This window comes from Ammospiza nelsoni, chromosome 4 (assembly GCF_027579445.1).
Source record: "Ammospiza nelsoni isolate bAmmNel1 chromosome 4, bAmmNel1.pri, whole genome shotgun sequence".
In the NCBI taxonomy this organism is placed as follows: Eukaryota; Metazoa; Chordata; class Aves; order Passeriformes; family Passerellidae; genus Ammospiza; species Ammospiza nelsoni.
In genome coordinates, this window is record NC_080636.1 from 31,306,783 (window position 1) to 31,326,047 (window position 19,265).

Below are 19,265 nucleotides of genomic sequence, written 5' to 3' on the forward strand. Positions count from 1 at the left end.
AATTATTGCTTTCTGCTGTCTTAAGTAGTTAAGGCTTATGTGAATACTTGATTCCAAATCACAGAATGGGCTTTATTAATTAAAATTATTAATTAAATTGTTAAACACCAGAACTATGTGAGATATTCTTAATCACCCAGGCATACCACATTGCTGTTTAATGCCCAGTATTAAGAACTGGTTAAGCATTTGGATATTATTTTCTATATCACTGAAGTCATCTGTGTCTCAGACACAATTTTTGAAAAAGATTTGCTAAGGAATCTTCATCTCTGAGGGTTAGAAAAAAGAGAAAGCAGAGACAAAAAAGCAAGAGAGATTATTAGACTTGCTAAAAATTTGACAGAAAAAAACACCAGAAACTGAAACATACAGAAAGAAAGACAACATAGTTAGTGGTCTGTGAAGAGAATGACCAACAGGAACAGTCTGGTTTGGTATGATCTTTGGATGAAAAAATGTTCTCACGCAAGCAAAAACTCTTGTCTCAACATGCAAACTTCTTACCCACAAAAAAAAATTATGTCTCTCCTTTATTATATGCCAGTTTGAATTCCAATATAGAAATAAAAAAAAATTCAGCATTACAGCATTCACAGTCTTCTTACCTTCATCAGTTTTGATTTACCCATTATTCATGTTTGAGAGAGCATAAAAATGGACTTAAAATAATATTACTTCTATGCAATCTTTATTTATAAACTTTCATGTAAAGAAAGTTTGGGCCACACCTCTAAGTCATGAATATGAGCAAGTAAAGGCATGATCCCTAGGTCAGAACAGTATGCAAAAAGCAGTTTGAGGGCATATACACTTATTTACATAATTAGATATGAGTTAAACTGAGATAACCATTCTGTAATTACACATACAGAAGAAATGTTTGCTACAGAAAAGGAAAAACCCAAGTTGTGTACTCAGTAAGGAGATTGTTATGACAATAATTTAATGGAATAATAGCTATAATGTCATGCTCTTACATACCATCTTTTGTCACCAGGTATCCAAGTGACCTACAAGAAGGCTGAATTTTTTTTTTCCTTTTCGTTCCATGAGACACTGCTGATGTTAAGTAAAAAAATGCAAGGGGATCTCTGAACCTTAACCAGATGCATGCAAATCTAGACAACAGACCAGTGATAAGACTGGCTTTGAATACCAGCAGCTACAGCCACATGAGGTTTGCTGTGCTCCATGAATTCCTGGGTATCCAGCAGCTCCACTGCCATGCTGAAGGAAGGATGTGCTGCACAGTGGGTGCTCCAAGTGCAGTGCTCCATGCACTACCACACCACACAACTATTGCTGTTCTTTTGCTCTTATGAACAACAAAAGAATCTTAATTCCTTCATAATATGCTGAAAATGGGGGAGAAAATTGAAAAAGGTATTGTGTCCACTAAATGAAACACAAGAGGAAGAGATTTTTGCTTCTGATGCTATGAAACAACTCAGTTTAGGATTTGGATCTTACTAGAAATTATCAGAGGTGATGAAACAGCATTTTTTATACATATTTCATCACTATACAAGTCACTTACTACGAGAAGAAGAATTTGTTTAAATTAGCAGGACCAGATTTAAAGTAAGTATTTATGGATCCTAATGGCATATTTTTTTTGTATTCTAAATGAATGACTTGTTGCCACAGTAACTTCTTGTGTGCAGAAGTATAAATGCGTTGAAAAGGAAAGTTTTGTTGTTGGTTGCTAAATGCAGTGATCTAGATAGAAGTAATTGTTTGAGGCAGGAATGCTCTGCCCCAGTTATTGCCAGGAAACAATAATGCAAAAAAAGAAGAGAGTATATTTTATTCTTCCACTCCAGTCCTATTACTGACCACTCACTAAAGCAGAATTACTGATCTGATCGAGCACAGATGTTTTTATGTTATGTTGAAAACAAAAAGGAGATTATCTATATTTCTTTTTCTTATCTTCTTGCCGTCAGACTTCTAACTGAGGGAGTTTACCACAGGGCTTGCAGCCAATGTTCTGGATGTAGCAGCCTATAACATTTACTCTGTTTATGCAACCAAACCTTGTTTAGCCTACACTTCACAAACTGAATTTTAAATTTCTACAAAGTTAAGAAGACAATATATGCTATCTAATTAGGAGAGAGGGTTTTTTTAATTATTCATTCCTGCCAACTCTGTTTTGTTCCTTCAACTACAAAAATTCTCTCTCCTGGAGAACTGGAATTCCCCTCAGTTAGAAAGGTACTTTCAAGAATACCAAAAGGAAAAAAAAACGTTTGCTTTTGAGGTGTGTGGTAGCAAATGCCAGATTAAAGCTATGCATTGTCTAGAACGTGACTGATTAATGAATTGTGTCCCTATATTTTATTAAAATAATGAAGTAGAAACCTTGAAACTGAACCTTTGCATTTCAAAATATCATAACAAACAGTCTTTGAACTTAGGAGAAACAAGTAATGCTAGTGGTTTTGTATCCATACCCATGATTGTCTGGGGGTATGGGCAAGGCAAGGTTTGGAGGCAAAGGTAACCTTTAGAAGATGAACTATTACAGTCAGAGAAAAATAAAACATTATTTCTTTCTCACAAAAAGAAAAAATAATTTAAAAATTAAAGAAATTTTTAAAAATTTAAAAAATTTTAATTAGAAATTAAAAGTTAAAAATTAAAAATAAATTCATAACAATATTAAAAATAAATAATTTTTTTAATAAATAAATTTTTAAACAATAAAAAGAAGTTGAAAAATATATAAATTGTGATTATTTGTGATATATTACTGAAGGTCTAATTTGCAAGGAAATCCAGGAATTTTTGAATTTCAGCATTTATAAATTAACTGTTCTATTATGAGACTTCATGTTGAGAGAAGGGTGAAGATTTCTAAAGGGATAAAAATATAGTCTGGTATTATATTAATATCCATGTTTTTCTTGTAGTATAATTTCAGGAAATATTTTGAGAATTCCTAAAATTTAAAAATAATATTTTTTTAATTAGAGAAGAGTCATTCTGTGAACAGTTTCCTGCTTTAGAAATTGCTCATTATAGGATCTAGGATCACAGGATAAGCCATTTCAAAAGGGAGCTCAGAAGGTCTCTAATCCAGCCTCTTCCTTCAAATGGGGTCAGCCATGAGATCAGAATGCTCAGGGCTTTATTCTGCCAGGCCTCAAAAACCTCCAAAGAAGGCGATTGCATAACCTCCCTGGGCAACTTCTTCATGCGTGTGTCTCTCTCACAACAAAACAGGTGTTCCTTACATCCAGTGTGAATCTCATTTCAGTGTTTACTGTCTCCTGTCCTCCCGCCCTAGAACGCGGTGAAGAGCTTGATTCCATGCTCTGGATAATCTCCACACAGGCATGGGCACAGGCACGCTGCTGTTCTGTCAGCTTCCCTTCCCAGATCTTATCTTCTGCAGGCTGGACAAGCCTTGAGACCTGTGGGAGATTTGCTTTAGACTTTTTTATGAATCATGGTACCACTGGGCACTACTTTTGTAGGAATGTTATTTGATTGATTACCTATGCTGCTATTTAAAACGTAGGCAGAGTGTGGGACAAGATGTCAAAGGCTGTCTGAAATTTAAGAATAACTAAGTTGTACCACAGTCATTCTTTGGTCTGCCAGCTGACAATATAACCTGGTTTCAGCTAATCCTAACATAATTTTTATCTACATGTATCTGGCTCTCATGGTCCAAATGCTCTTCCAGAGACAATGGATCTATGGACTCCTGTAATATGTACTAATGTGGAATAGTATCCTGTAAATGTTTCACTCACTTTCTCAGCTAGAACACTTCAAAAGCTCCAGAAAAATGAAGATTTGTAAATCAGCAAATCTCCATCTGATTTACTTACAGTATAGCATGTACAGAATTCTCAATGGTGCACTGAAGGTTAAAGAAGGAGTTATTTAAGCAAAGGTGTTGGAGGAAAGTGTAATGCAACAAATAGTGTCAAAAGGATACAACTGAAGTCTAGTGTTGGCACTACAATGACTCACCTCATTACATGGAGCATGTTTTTAGAAAGCAGCTCTGTCCGGAAGACAAATTAGTTTCTTGTCCCAAAAATGAGCTAGAAGGCAAAACAGACAGGAAAGAGAGAGAAAGAACTTAATGTTGGCCCAACTTTCAGTAGATTCAAAGTATATTTTTTTATCTTGATCACTATTATTCCCATAAAAGCAATTACAATATATTGTGTTGCAATTTCATGGCACACTGCCAAGCTCCAGCATTTTCATTACAATGGCAAATTGCCAAATACCTAGAAACAGTAATCTGAAAACTGAGGAAAGGAGATGATGAGATATTTGTATTTCATCTGTTTAGAAACATGCAAACTGGCTGCATTTTGTCTTTTGAAGTTCAGAAAGTACCTTTAGAAAAAACAATTAATTTCCATTTTAGAGACATTATCTGAGTAAGTAGCATTATTACCATGTTATAAGTCAAAAAAAAAAATGAGATGGTTCTGCAAGAGTTGTTCTCACTATTCTTTCCTCAAACCTTCTTCTTACTAAGGTTGTGGAAATACTTCCTTTCCTATAGTGCCAAATTATTGGTAACAACTTTGACACTACAGTATCCTATGTGTATACTACTTCTTGCTAGAGTTCACACTTGTATTATCTCATTTATCAAAAAACACAGGTACAACTTTTTGTTCTTAATGCCAAAAGCCAAAACAGAAACAACAGGAAGGGAATGAATGGCAAAAATAGATTAATATTTTATCTATGTGTTTGGAAGGTGTTGTTACAAGTATTCACATTGTTGTTTTGGAATTTGTATCAGAAGTCATTTTGAAATTTCAACCAGTATCTGTATTCTAAATTAGAAAAAACCAAAACTTTTCTACAATCTATTCTACAGATACACTAGTTAATAACTGCTCACATTCATTTTCACGTAATATTAATCTCCCAAACATATAAAAAAATTATGGCACATTCTCTAATAATAAATTAAATCCTACTTGTTTAAGAAAAAATTACTGTTGTTTTTCATTCTGAGGACTAATCTGAGTTTCTGAAAACAATTTGTGATTTCATCAAATATATTTGCATTCAAATCACAGTCTGTGGCTTCTATGCATATTCTAAATGAATATTGTGTATAAAGTTGATACCTGAAGTTTATATGAGCTAGAACCTGAATCAAATTTAATTTTTTTTAGAAAAAACAAAACAAAAGAAAAATACAGTTAACTGAAAAACCCCACCCTAAAGATGCCTAACTTTTCAGAAGTTACATAATTTTGTTTCTCTTTTCAAGCTGTTCAAATTACATTTCAGGGTTCTCCAGCATAGAAAACACAGGGAATCATTGGAGCAAGTCCAAAGGAGGGCCCCAAAGATGATCCAGGGAGCTGGAGCATCTCTCCTATGAGAACAGGCTGAGAAAGATGGAGCAGAAGGGCTGCGAGGAAACCTTATGGTGGCCTTTGGGCGCCTAAGGGGGTCATACATGTAAGGTGGGAACGAACATTTAGCAGGGCCTGTTGCAGTAGGACAAGGGGGAACAGCTTTAAAGTAAAAAGGATCAGTTTACGTAAGATGTAAGGAAAAAGATTTTTTTACAATGAGGTTGGTAAAATACTTGAACACTTTGCCTAGACAGGTGGAAGATGTCAACGTCAGGTTGGATGGGAGTCTGAGCAACCTGATTTAGTGGAGGATGTCCCTGCTTATCTGGTAGGATTTGGACTAGATAACCTTTAAAGTCCCTTTCCAACCCAAACTATTCCATGATTCTACAATTCTATGATCTTTATGTCTTCCCTCCCCACTTCCAATGCTTCCACCTCTGCCCCCTGCCCCCCTCCGCTTTACCCTGCCTTCAGCTGGAGTTGGGACATTCATTCCTCTCTTTTTACATGCTTTCTCTACTAGCATTCTTCTTCTCCCAGTACTAGCCAGGAGCACCCCTTAGGATCCTATGGCTGAGAGCCAATACTTCTACCTCATCATTAATTTCTGGTTTTGACCCTTTTAAGGAAGAACCTTAGAGACGGTAGGCTGGGCTGGACCAGAGTAGGATCTCTGCACCATGCATTCTCTCACTCACTCCCCCACCTTGAAATCAAGGAGAGAATCAGAAGATTAAAAACTAGAAAACTTGTGGGTTGAGATAAAACCGGCTTAATAGGGAAAGCAAAAGCCACACACACAAGCAAAGTAAAGCAAGGAATTCATTCACTGCTTCCCATGGGCAGGCAGGTGCTCAGCCACCCCCAGGCAAACACTGTGAGTATCGGTGACTTGGGAAGACAGCACCAAATGCCATCACTCCAAATGTTGCCTCTTCCTCCTGCTTGATATACTGAGCATGATGTCATCTGCTCTGGAATATCCCTTTGGGCAGTTGGATCAGCTGTATGTCTTCTCAACTTCCCATTCACCCAAAGTCTCCTTGCCAGTGTGGCACTATGAAAGAGCCCAAAAGTGTGCAAGTACTGCTCAGCAATAAAAGAAAAAGATCTCTAAAAAGATCTCTATATCATCAACCCTATGTTCATCAGAAATTGAAAACACAGCCCTCCACCAGCCACTGTGAAGAAAATTAACTCTACCCCAGACAAAACCACCAGAATGGTATAAAATGAAATAGAATATAAGGATTCTTTTCAGAAAGCTGCAAAACCAGCAGGAAAACCTGTAACAGTCTGACAATCCTTCCTCTAATTTGTAAATTAGTACAAACAGAAAAAATACAGAACAAAACAAGTGCTTCTCTTTCTAATCTCTGTTGGTTTTTTCACATTATAGTCCCTACAAATGCAGCATTTAATCTCACTCCAGAATACCAGAATTGTCAGATGCAGTGCTACAGGTACTACACAGGGAGAACATCTGCACCAAGCACAAACAGTGTTTATCTAACTTTATATTTTTGAATCTATTGGCTGAATGTCACTGGCTTTTATCATTTTTGAAGATAAATTTATATTGACACATAGCCAGAACCTCAATTATTTGTAGATAGCTAGATTTAAGCTTTGGCCTCAGCATAAGTGAAGCATTTATTTGTTATCCGTTCCAAGCAGCTAATTATTGCCAACAAAACAGAAATTAAAGGAATGTTATTTTTCCAGCTGTAATCATAATTACAACTCGTTTTTTTTAATTACAACTAATCAATTATGATACACTAAAATATTAATGTATAAAAATACATTTCCATTAATATATAATAAATTAAACTTTTCCATTTGAGATAATGAAAATTTTTAATTTTAAAATTATTGTGTTTTATTGTGTGTTTTAAATTTAATTTTATTAAACATTTATCTTATTATAGATATTAAGTATAATATTTTAGATATTAAGCATCTATTTAGTTCTGTAAAAAAAAAAAAAAATTATAAGTCCATTTATTTCTCTTAAGGGTTCAAGTTCTCTCCTTGTTTGGTATCATTCAACTTTTTATACCTGAAAGAAAGAAATATCTGAAATGGGATTACTATGAATGAGAGGATAACCTTGTACTCCATGAGTTCATTAGGAGTTGAGATTAATGTAAAGGACATTAAGGAAATGGTCAATTTCTTAAAAATATTGAAGATGATATGTAGTTTTATAACTCGGTAGAGACATTCTCCAATAAAATAAACATCATTTTAATAAAATATTTCAAAGTGAAGAGGAAAAAGGGTCTATTAATGCACTGAAAAGTATGTAAAATTCAATCATGACAAGTTTTGAAATACTTAAGGGCTTGAATCTCCCACTCAAGTAAAATTCCATGTTGCAGAAAGAACCTTGGAAGTCCTGTTGGACAGGGTGGATTTGAGCCAGCAGTGTGCCCTTGTAGCAAAGAAGGGCAGCTGCATCCCAGAGGTGTCCTTAGGAAGGCCATTACCACCAGGTGGAGGGAGGTGATTCTTCCCCTCCATTTAATGCTGATGAGGCACATCTGGAGGCTCACTCTGGGCCCCACACAAAAGAAAGACATGAATTTACCCGAAAGAGCTGTGAAGATGTTTAAGGGATAGGAGCATCTGTCGTATGAAGAGAGGCTGAGAGTGATGAGGCTGCTCAGCCTGGAGAGGAGGAGGCTCCAGGGGAAGCTTAATCAAATCTGACAGGTGGCAGTGAAGAAGGCAAGGGACAGTGTCTTCTCAGTGGTACTCAGCAAAAGAGCAAGAAGTAACAGCAAAACTGGAATACAACAAAATTCATTTATACATGAAGAAAAAACCACTTTTTCCTGATGAGTTTTGGTTTCTTGGTACCACATTTGCAGGTGCGGAACAAGAGATATGGGATGTTTTCCCCTTCCACTCTCGTATAGATAGCTCATTGTTTATGACCCTCAGAAGCAGGATTTTAAACACTTTAAATGTGTTGAAGACACAATATTTCAATTTGTTGGATGCATCTCTAAGCATTAGACAAACAAAAAGAGTCTTCTATGAATTTGGCATAGAAACTTGTCAAAAAATAAAAATGACCTTCAGTGTGACATAGACAATTTTTGTCTCAGCCACAATGAAGTCATTAACAGCAGTTACTTAGGATCATAAATATTTTTTCTCTTATTAAAACAAAGTGCCCAGAGGTTTTTAGGAACAAAAATTGCAGGCTTTTTTACTGGATCATTGCGCAGAAAATTGAATTCTTGAACGCTGAGTCAAAATCCGAGAGATTTTTTACTTTAGCCCAGCTACTTGATCTAATAATTTCAAGGGGGCTTTGTTTGGTTTTTATCTTTAAGAAATGTTTTCACTTCTGAGGTTTTTTCTAGCTGGTTTAAAACTAGGGTCTTCAATACACATCCCAACTACTTTATACCATGATGCTGTTTGATTTGTCAAATTTCATATCTGTTCTGTGCTTTTATTTGTTGTTTTGGCAAATACTTTCCACAATGTATATAGCAGCTAATTTTATCTTTGAAACATTCAACTTAATTTTAGTTTGATTTGGCTTTCACCCAGCTACAGTTGTCAAGGATAATACAAATCCCAACACAGTAATGCTAAAGGATTGAGATTTGTCCCACAAAAATTCTATCGTCTTAAGTGGATTTGTTTCATTTATCCTCTCTACATCCTCTTTTTTCTTAGCTTTGGATCAGACTTGGAGAATGGAGGAAGGAGATATATTTATATATATATATATGAGTAACTGTGGGCCCTGAACCTCAACAACCTCATTTTCCTATCAGTTGCTCATCAGTTTGTTTTTTTTTTTTTAATATGAGCTTGATTTACTATTAAAGAGGATCTTGCATCTGATTCAAGTTTTTCTCACTAAAACAGGAGGACTGTGAACAACACTTGGTTTCTGCAAAACACAAAACACCAGAATTCTGCTTATGTAGATGGTTTTTCCTATTACTTATTGTTATTTGCAATTAGGTCTTAAAAGTTTTAATGAAATTGTGCCTCTGTTTAATGTAGTTTCTGCCCTGGCAAATTACTGCTAAAATTCAGAAGCTTTTACATTTCAATGTAAAAGGGTAATAGGAGTTACTGGTAGAATGGTACTGGCACACTTGGTATTGAAAATCAGATAGGAAGCAAAGGTTGGTTTGAAAGAGAAAAAAAACCCAATAGATACACATTTCAATGTATGAAACCACTGTACCCTTTTTTTTTGGAATGTAAGCCGTTTTTATTTCAAACCATTTTTCATTTTATTACATGTCAAAATTTTTATGAAGTACTCAAAATTTTTCAAATTGCTGGCAACTGAATGACTTGCTTCTCATATTTGTAAGCAAATTCTTGTCCCATTTTGTAACCAAAAATTGTATGTGATGAAATTTTCTATGTAATGAAAAGAAATTGCCTTTACTATAGATGCCAGTCATTGTCTGAAAAACTAATATTCATCTTCAGTTAATACCTTGCTTTACCTTCTTTTCTATGCTTTAAAAAAAATGCACACTTAAAATTAGTTAATTATTCTGATAATTTACTGCTGTACACTTTGCATTGCAAGTTGCATTCTGCAGAAAATGTATTTCATTTTTATTTCATTCCTGGCATTCAACTGGTTTGTGTGTCTAATTCTTTCCAATATACTTAGAGACAAATACTGAGTTAAAAAAGCCTTGTCTGCCTGCATTTACTTTTTTTTTGTTAATTCCATGTCTTATAATGGAGTTACTGAATGCCTAAGCACAACACCAACTTTCCCCACTGCTAAGTAAAAAATATGTTAAATGTGTATAACATCTAGAGAATTAAACTGTCCCATTTTACTTAGAAGGAGAAAAGATTGCCAATGTAGTAAATTTAATGGACACAAAATCATTTAATGAGTTCTTCATTTCAGGTGAGAATTATTTTTGATCATCTAAAGATGCCCTTAATTTATAATATTCTATTTGATAATTTTTAGACACATATTAAATGCTGTATAAAATATTTATCAACATACTAACATCTAATTTCTAATGAACTACTAATTCCTGAATACTTAAAAAATACATTACCTTTTACATTGGAGGTTTCTTCTCTTGTTCTCAGTGGAATGTCCTGACAATTTCAAATTATCCTTTGCTTGACAAACATAATTTCAAATAGGTTTCAAGCATTCTACCAAGCTTTTTTCCAAATTACTGATAGAAATGCTCTCCTGGCATTTGCAGCATGAGTTTTTAACCTTATTTTGATATCTATTGAGCATACTACACCCAGAAATGAAAGTATATAATGGTTATTCTTTAAACTCAAGTCTGATACGTTTCACTATACTAAATTTCCTAAAGAAGTGTTTCTTTCAAAAAAGCCTATGAAAATTCCCTATGCTAGCAGTTACCACAAGAAATGCCTGAAGTTTTTATTATTGAGATTTACTCATCCCAGAAATTTTTGACAGCAAAATCCTTAGTAGGACTGATGCCTGAAATATCTCAAGGGTGAATCAAAATCAACTCGTGTTTCTGGGTTCAGTTTCTTTCTTTGTTTGTAGGGTCACAGGAACATAGAATGGTTTGGTGGGAAGATCATCTAGTTCCCACCCTCCTTCCACTCCATCAGGTTGCTGAGGGCCCCACCCAACTGGTTTTGAATACTTCCAGGAGTGGTGTATCCATAGCTTCTCTGGGAGCACTTTCCAGTGCCTCACTACCCTTACTGTAAGGAATTTCTTCCTAATATCTGATCTATACCTACTCTTTTTCAGTCTAAAGCCAGTACCTGTTGTCCTATCATTTAATGTCCTTGTAAGAAGTCCCTCTCCAACTCTCTTTCAGGTGCCCTTTAGGTACTGGAAGGCTGCCATAAGATCTCCTTGGAGCCTCTTCTTCCAGGCTGAGCAGCCCCTTAGCCTGTCGTCATAGGATAAGTGCTTCATCCCTCCCATCATCTTGGTGTCTTCCTCTGGACTCACTCCAGCAGTTCCTTGTCCTTCCTGTGCTGGATGCAGCCCTGCAGGTGGGCTCTCACCAGAGCAGAGCAGAGCCGCAGAATCCCCTCCCTGGTCCTGCTGGTCACCCTGCTTTGGATGCAGCCCAGGACACGACTGGCTTTCTGGGCTGGGACTGCACATTGCTGGGTCGTGTCACTGTCCAAGGGACTCTTACAAAGAGAAGGGGATCCTTCCCTCTGCAGATGTAGCAGATTATCTATTAATTATTCAGTATCAAAATATATGTGACAATTGTCTTCTGTTATGATATATACATAATTCATAAGACATCTGTTCTGTGTTTTCACATTTAAGAGGTACAAAGTGCACAATAGCAAATGGTGTGAAATGGATACATAGGAATGTTTCATTTCATACCACTTTTTCTCTCAGGCTGTTCAATAAGGGCTAAGGGAAAAGTCATGTAGCAATTTATTCTATATGTGTAGTTTTTCATTGTTTTGATATAAAAATTAATTTCTAGTAATTCTCTTTTTGATCATAATCTCAATAGAATTAATCAAGAATGTATACCATGAGTCCATTTAGCAGAAAACAAAATGCAAAGTATCTGTCAACTATGCTAGATATAAATTCCTTATACATATAAAGTAAGTAGTTTTTCTTACATGTGGGTTTGCAAGCATATACATTGCAGGCATATATATATATATATATTTGTGTATGTGTATATATATGTGTATAGATACTTTGATATCACAACGAAAATAAGGAGCAATTCCACTGAACACTTTTTTTTTTGTCAGCTAGTGCTTAGAAGTACCATACTTACAAGTCTTCAGACCAAAACAAAACCACTTGGCATTCAGAACTTTCTAGTTCAGCGTGTAATTAAATTGCACAATAAACAAAAAGAACATTAAATGGTCTCTGATCTCATAACTACTATTCAATGAGAAATATTCACGTTCCAGGAAAGCTCATTTTTCAAATACTGCCTCTGTCTTGAACAGGATACTGAATTGAAATCTCATTACAGTGGACCATAACTCTATTGACTTGTAGCACTTTGCTTCCATGATTTCAGAGCACTTCATTTAACATTGCTTCTGAAACTTAAAGGGCTTTCTAGAAAAAAAAAAAAAAAAAAAAAAAAAAAAAAAAAAAAAAAAGCAAATTATGAAAAAAAAGTTATTGAAGAAAACTTTGTACCAAAATACAGAAGAAAATAACAAAAAATTTTGCATATTTTGGTGGAGTAAAAAGGGAACTAAAAAAAACATTTATATAATCTCCAAAAATAAAGCCTATTTCAATTCTTCATAAATTTTTATTTGAAAAAAAGCATAATTTCTAAGACAAATTGATTGAAAATTTATTACTTACTCCAAGAACTCAGTCTTTAAACACATGATACTGAGAACATGAAAACAAGCACAAAAACAGTCAAAGGTATATTTCTTGTTATAAATCTAATGCTTATCATTACACATAACTAAGAAAATTAATCTCAGTGCATATGAAAACATAGTTTGCTGTCTTCTGGATTTAGACTAAACTTAGCGTAAAGTATTCTGAAAGGTTTGAAAGATACTCGTTATCATTAACATGGAGATGAACCTCTCACTGCCATCCTGGAAACAGACACCATCTCTGAAGTCTTCAGTCGCATTATCTGTCACTTCTTGCTGCAGGTCAGTGGGCAGCCTGTGTACTCAGCTTGCAGCCTTGTCCTTGAAAGAGCTGTTAGACTCAAGCAATCAAGCAATCTGCCAACTTACCACTTCCTATCAAGTTGAACACCTAGAAATTCAGAGAAACTTCAGAAAATAGGTGTAGAAGTTACTCTCATTACAATTTAGAGTTCTGAGCACTTTAAAGCTAAGGTTCAAATCTTCCTTGGACTATGGGATGGAAAAAATTAGAGATGGTAAAAGAAGATCTTGTTTTTCAAGAACCTGAACTAATGTTTCATAAATGCAGAGGACCAGGCAGATAAGAAAAGTGAGTCCATGACCTTAACATGGAAAAGGAAATCTGAAGTACTTCAACCAATGGACACAAAACATTTCATTTTCTTAATCAAATCTTATGGTAAAATAGACCTGCTGGTACATGCTAGAAGCAAGATCCATATAAATCTCCAGTATGGGCTGGCGATGCAGACTCTTGGCTGACCCAGCTGCTGCCCCTTGGCTGCCTTGCTCCCTGCTGGGGCAGGGAATGGCACGCCAGCCTGAGAGGTGCCATTCCCTCTGTGCTGAATGTGCCACCCGGCAGCAGCCGCCCATCCCCGTGGCACCGGCCAGAAAGGGCATGGAGATGGGATCCAGGCTGGCAGAGCCCTGAGTGCTGGTCTGTTGTGCAGGGCAGACCATGCCTTTGAGCAAGAAATATCAGAGACCTGACTCTAAGGCTCCTATACGGCAAGCCACAATCCACTGCCGCACTTTCCTCAAAACAAATATTCCAATCTCTTTCACTGATGTGTTGGGAATGCTCAGAACTATTCAAGCAGTAACAGCAGAAACGATTTCTTGGGTAGTTATATTTGGCATAGGAAAAACAGACGTTTTGGCCCAATATCTCCCATACTCTGAAAGCCTTAAACTTCCAAAGGGAGCCAAAGTGTCTTTAGAAATTTATTAATGAAACTAAGTTTAAATATTTATTTTCTTTTGAGGGAAGTTTGTGGTGCTCAAAGCAGGCCCTTTTCTGGTTCTGTCAGGCATTATTTTGATTATGAAAGCCAGCAGGCATTTATGAGAAACACAAATGCAGATAAAAAGTTTACAAGAAGAGGCAATTTATCTTAGAACCTACCACAAGGTGATCCATGTAACCAAAAAGTAAAATTTAATTAGACTAAGATCATAAGTGGCATAAGAATGAAAAAACCTAAGTGAAACTGACTGCCATCAAAGCTTTCTAAAAGGAGTTTGAAACAGTTAAAGGAGGAAAATTTGAATTGTGTTGGGATAGGAGAAATGAGATCCTTCCATAGAAACAAGACCCATATGACCTTTCTTGTGAAGTCAATAAGTTTCAGTGAGAAGCCTGTTACCCTGCACTAGATTATTCATATAGGAGGAACAATCAGAATTATTGAACTTCAATATAAAAAATCTGTTATTCTTGAAGTACAAAAAAAAATTCTTTCCTCAATTAAATTCATTGCAGTACTGCGATCCTGGGAAGGTCATCACTTCAAAAAACCCCAAAGTTTTTAATGGGAATTATGAACATACATTTGCTCTAGAATAATTTAATGTTTTACAACTGCATCTACAGTGCATTCTTAAATATTTAGCAATCTTATCACTATAATGTAAGTTCTTATCTTTTAAGATTTTGCTGAATTATTTAAGATTAATTTTCAAATAGAACCTCTTTCTGAATATCCAAGAAGCAATGAGTAAGAGCTTAACAATTTATTTATTTTAAAAGGTATGCTTTTCTTCCAAAAGTCTTTCCAAGACCAGTGAGTTCTCTGTACAAATGAGGAAGTTTAAGATGCAGAATTATGTTAAATTCAGTTACACCATGAGTTAGAAGGATCTGAAAGAGAACAGTCTGACAAATAAGAGAAAAAAGCAGAAAACCAAACTAATTACTGTGTTTCTAAGAGGCTTAAACAGAATTATAAAAGCTAGAAAGTTTAAATAAAGCAATTGAGAGCTGGTAGCATTTTATTAAACTACTCACTGCACCACTATACTGACATCACCTATTGTTATATGATCAGTGGTATATTATTACAGATCTACTCATCAATTGGGTATATTTTGAACATTTAGCAGCAGACAGGCTGTTAATTTAAAAATCCCCCAGAATGCTGGGGGCTTCTTATCACAGCATAGCAATGAGTTATCCAGTGTTGCCTTCATGCTACACTGATAGTTCTTTCATTTATGGTTAAAAATAAAGTGTGGTTTTCTGATCATTGCAAACTGTTGAGTACTTTAAGATTCGTGACAAGTTCTGAATACCTAACAGCTTCTGCAGCTTTTCTGATTTTGTTCCTGCCACTGCTGCTGCATACATGCTGCATTAATTGCATTCCTTCCTCAACTGATCAGAGGGAACCTTTTGAAATTCACTTGCCTTTCAATAGTAATCATTTGAAATGTGGAAATCATATTTAAAAGAAAATGCAATAACAAAAATCTTTATGAAAATTTGAATATATTGCACCCAACTGGTGTTACATTCAGATACATTTGGCTCCAGCTGTGAAGACAGGAAAGATGAGACAGAAGAGCAAAACAATTTTTGAAGTCATCATCACTTGCTGTTGTCCCCTGACCTGGCTTAGAGCCACTCCAGCTCAGTGAGCAAGCCTTTACTCTGTGTCCCCATTCTCCTTTTCCCTTACATCAAATGAAAGGAGATAAGGAGAATGGAACTAGCAACCTGAACTTTAGTGGTGATTGGAAGGAGCTTAAGCTGAAAGTTTAATACTTTTCTTAGAGCATAAATAATGCCACAAAAAAGGATTGAGCCCATGCCCTGAAAAAAGTAGCCTTTTTTTTGCATAGCCAGTGGAAAAACCACAACACAATATCTCTATGATTGAGACAATTGGCTCACTATGTACGAAAAAATTGTGTCACTTCCAGAAGCCCATAAATATTCCTGATCTTTACAAATAAAATCCTTTTTAGATTGCTACTTTACAAAATAGGGGAAGGAGACAGTATCCCATTTTCCATGTTGAGAGGTCTCTTCAATTTATAAAGGATGCCATGTGTTTCTTCACCTTTCAGAATGCCTTACAGGTAGAGGTTATGCAAGAAGAGAATGCAAGAATAGATATTATTTATGCCATTGCTTCTTTTAAGTGCTAGGAAAAACAAATATTGACTCCTTCCAAAACAAAATAAAAAATAAAAACTAAAATACTCATTATTTAACTTTTCAGCAAGCATTTTATGAGATAAATATTAGACCATAAATTTCAGGTCTAATTTCACCTCCTTTCTTCTCCTCATTATAGTAAAAGTAAGTGTAACAAGGGTGGGAGTAGGGGAAAAAAATGTCATTAAGGCCTATTTGGTTTAGTATTTGGTTTAGGTCAATTAAGAGCTATTATGGTTACTAAATCTTGTTGGGTCATTGAAGAGCTCAGCTTCTGTAGCTACTTTTAATTTGCACTGTTTGGTTTTCAGCCATAGATTGTGACAGTGGTCACTGGGGTTTTCAGGATGAGGGAAGAGATGAGGATTTGACTCTGTATTTCAGAAGGCTTGATTTATTATTTTATGATACATATATATTACATTATAACTGTACTAAAAAGAAATAGAAGGAAAGGTTTCTTCAGAAGGCTAGTTAAGAATAGAATGGAATCTATAACGAAGATCTGTGGCTCGGACAGAGAGTCTAAGCTATCTGGTCTGTGGTTGGCCATTAATTGTAAGCATTCAGGATGGCTCAATCACAGACACACCTGATGCATTCCACAGCAGCAGATAACCATTGTTTACATTTTGTTTCTGAGGCCTCAGCTTCTCAGAAGGGAAAAAAATCTTCAGAAAGGATTTTCACAAAAGATGTCTGCGACAATAGATCTGCAATACTGTACTACAATAAGATGTACTCTCCCCTCATCTTTAACCTGGAGATGAAGACAGTCATTTGTAATTACTATCTACTTTCAGTAGAATTTTTCAGTAGTATATTTTATGGCATTTCACAGTAAGCCTGGTGCCCTTCTCCTTCACTACTTTAACAGTTCTCATTTGAATGCCCTGCTTAAAGGCTTTCTACATAAAAGGTAAAACTTTCATAGAACTTGAGAATAAGGATCCACATAAAGACACAATAAAATGGAAGTATAACAAAAATCTGACTTTGATAATCACTCACTATCATATTTTCATCTGTGGGATGAGCAGACTAGTATCAGGTGCAGTATATAGCTCCTCATGCCAGACTTTGGTCTAAACTACCCCATAGAGAAATTAATGCACGTGTTTCAAGAGTCCATCAATTTCACTCTAATGGGAGTTTTGTCTTGAACCAGGTGAGGCAAGCCCAGCAGTAGCTGCAAACATCAATGAGTAAGGGAAAAAATACCAAATAAACCGAGCTTCAAATGAAAAATATGATGAGTTTCTAATAAGCTTACACAGATTCCAAATTGCAGTTTATTTTGACAAAGCTAAAAATAATTACCTACTTAATTTCCTTCATGTGAAACAGCCTTTGCAAAGGTGTTCTGATACTATTGTGAACAGACTTGTGAGCATTTAGAAAGACATTTAAATATTTATTTATTGGATTGCAACAGTATCATCTGCTAATGTAATGTCATAAAATGATGAACAGAACATAAGAAACATATTTGTTAGTGTAATAGCACAGCAGAAAGTCATAACTTTTCCACCATCCTCCAGTAACTAATGTTCAATCCATGTGCAAGAAGCAAAGCTGCATTTCTCCTTTTTTAATCCTACCACACCTAACTTGAAAGGGGAAAAATGCTAATCAATGACTACCTGATCTGCAAATCAGGCTCTGCCAAAAGACATTTTTTCACTAATGAATAAAATAGACTATGAAAAAATCTGCTAGTTTAATCCTTGTTCTGCCCCTGTATTATGCTGTCGCCCCTGCATTATGCTCTCACCCCTTTTGGCCCTTGTATACTCCGTGAGAAAAGACTGAATTACTATAAATCAGCTCTAAAATACCCCATAGGTATATTTGAATACAAAACCAAGAGTACACATATTACAGCGACCTGAGTGGGCCGCTGCTGGTGAGAGAGAGACGGTGAATCTTGTATCTTGATCAGAAGGCTTGATTTATTAATATATGATATAATACATTATAGTTATACTAAAAAGAATATAGAGAGAGGTTTGCAGAGCTGCTAGCTAAGCTAAGAATAGATAGAAAAGAACCCACAACAAAGTTGTGTCCAGGGACTCAGTCCCCTGGCTTGCACTGATGATTGGCCCTTAATTATAAACATAGAAAATGAGCCAATCAAGGTGAATCCTATTGCATTCCACAGCAGCTGATAATAATTGTTTACCTTCTCTTCGGGGGCCTCTGGCTCCCGAAGAGACAGAAATGTGAAATAAAGGATTTCTGTGGAGAAATGTCTGCGACATCTCACCTTTCTAAATTGTATAAAAATAAAAGAAAAATGCTGATGTGGAATGAACAGGAAACTCCTTCACCCATAAAATACAGAATACTAACAATTCACTAAAACAATCCTACAATATAAGAAAAATGCAAGAAACAATGCAAAGAGAATTTGAGTCCATGCAGCTGAGTTTCAGGAACAGTCCATCAGCCGAAGTTGTTTCTTTTGGACATCTGAGAGTCCTTTTTGGTCCTGAAACAGCATAACACAATTTTAAACAATTTGAAACAATTTGAACAATTTTTAGAATGTCCTTTTCTGGCCCTTCAGTGCTTCAGCACTTCAGAGCTGCTGCCCGCCTATTTTCAATCTTTTTTATTTAATTTTTAAAATTTTTTTTTTTTTTTTTTTTTTTTTTTTTTGATCGAAAAGCAAAAGAGCAGCAGCCGAGCAAAGCAATGCCAGAGAAAGAAAAGGCCCTGGGGGCCCTGGCCCATACTGGACCAGGAACCCCAAAACTGGCTCACACAGGGGGACCCGGACCGGTAGGACAAACCAGAACCCCTAGAAACATCAAGAGGCCTCGCAGCGGGCCCGGCCCAGGAATTTCCTGAGCCCAGCATCCCAGGCCAAACCTATGAGGAAGGCTCTGCATTCCTACGGGCCTGAGCCTTGCTGCCAGCACAATGGCAGCACGGGTAGTGAGACGCTTCCTTTCCCCTAAACCACTGAGGCATGCCAGCAGCAGGGAAATAGAAGCTGCCCCGAGAATCTTCATCTCGGGTCTGGGAATGTTTGTTTCCCACAGCAAACCAGCTATGGTCTCCTCCAACTGTGCCCTCTCCCTCTGCAA